The sequence below is a fragment of the Psammomys obesus genome, unplaced genomic scaffold (assembly GCF_907164565.1).
Source record: "Psammomys obesus unplaced genomic scaffold, mPsaObe1.curated_primary_1811, whole genome shotgun sequence".
Lineage (NCBI taxonomy): Eukaryota > Metazoa > Chordata > Mammalia > Rodentia > Muridae > Psammomys > Psammomys obesus.
In genome coordinates, this window is record NW_026585626.1 from 7,409,000 (window position 1) to 7,410,467 (window position 1,468).

A 1,468-nucleotide genomic window follows, 5' to 3' on the forward strand; every position below is an offset into this window, starting at 1 on the left:
AGGATTCACTTCCTCTGATGAGACTTCGCCTTTTAAAGGTTCCTCGGAAGGTTACCTTCCTGGGGACACATGTGGGGAAACACGGGGTCATGACAGATGATCCTTCTCAACTCACATGTTACCCTCAAAGGGTAAACTGAGGAAGGGAGAGATGAATGATAAAATAAATGCGGCGTGGACACTCTTCCTCGGGAAACAGCTTCCCAGAGAGAGGAGAAAGAGGATTGTATGGGCACTGGCAGCCAACACAAATGTGGAGCCCAAGGCAGGCAAACAGCTGTGGTGGGGCCAGTGCAGCAAAAACACCCACTTAGGGCTGAGAAGCAGCTGTTGCCAGCCAGGACTCTGCCCCGTGGCAGCGCCCGGCCTCCAGGGTCCATTACTCACTCTTTTTTTTTTTTTTTTATGCTCACTCTCTCTGTCTTCATCTTCAGCTGTCAATTCCTATGTCTCAAAGTGACACAAGTTAACTCTCTTAAACAACTCTGGATTCGTCGTGTCACCTCAGCAAATGGTGCTGCCTAGCACCCAGGGTGCTCTTCCCTCTCAGAGTGAGCAACTACAGGGTCCTGGTTATTATTCTGAGACAACATTCTTATGCTACCAACTAGTTAATAGACTAGGTTGTGAGTTCAATTGCGTTTTCCCCATAGAGGTTGTGAAGTTCTCACCCTGGGTACTTGTGAATGGGAGTTTTTTTTTTTTAATTAGATCTTAATAGATTTCATTAAAGCAAGCACGATCATTTCGTTAGGATGAGTTCTGACTCAGCATGATTGTTGTCCTTAGGATGGGGATTCAGTGGAAGAAAACCCAGGTTCTCCTCTCTCTTCTACTGTGGGAGTCCCACTTCATTTCCCCTGTCTCCTTTCATCTTTCAATTTCTAGTCAGCAAGTCTTTATGAATGAGCCCAGGTACCAAGGAAAGATGTTGTCTCAAGAAAACAAAATGGATCAGAAAGACTTCCATCCAAGAATGACTTTTGGTCTGAACAATTGAATATACACAGGCACACACCCCCTTCCTCAAATCAGTGCATAAGACAATGACAATAAAAAGCATCATGGATACATCATGGAGGGGGTTACTAACTGGGTGTAAGAGGTGAGGGAGAATCCGCCCCTAGAGGCGTGGCTGCTGTGTCACATGTGCGTCGGTAGGTGACAGAGGGGAGAGAGGCCATGTCTGTCCTCAGAGTTCTGACCTATGGACAGCTGAACCATTAGTAGACTAACATTTCCTGAAAAAAAAAAAAAAAGTGAGCTTGAGACAACCACCAGTCAGGTGCCAGGGGGCCCAGACAGGGAGGTAGTCTAAAACAATCATCAGTCTGGTACCAGACATGCTGGGGTGGGTTTCCAGGATGAGGAACAGGAAGAAGACCAGAAGGACCCACCTAGGATCAAGGGCCCAGGTGGGAGTGAGCTGGAGACAGACCACCCTTGCAAGGAGCCTGAACACCACACA

At 47.3% G+C, this 1,468-nt stretch overlaps 1 pseudogene; it reads left to right on the plus strand.

Annotated features, from left to right (window-relative positions):
• The first annotated feature begins 1,116 nt into the window (after positions 1 to 1,116).
• On the plus strand, positions 1,117 to 1,239 carry LOC129682861 (small nucleolar RNA SNORA17; annotated as a pseudogene).
• The last annotated feature ends 229 nt before the right edge of the window (positions 1,240 to 1,468 follow it).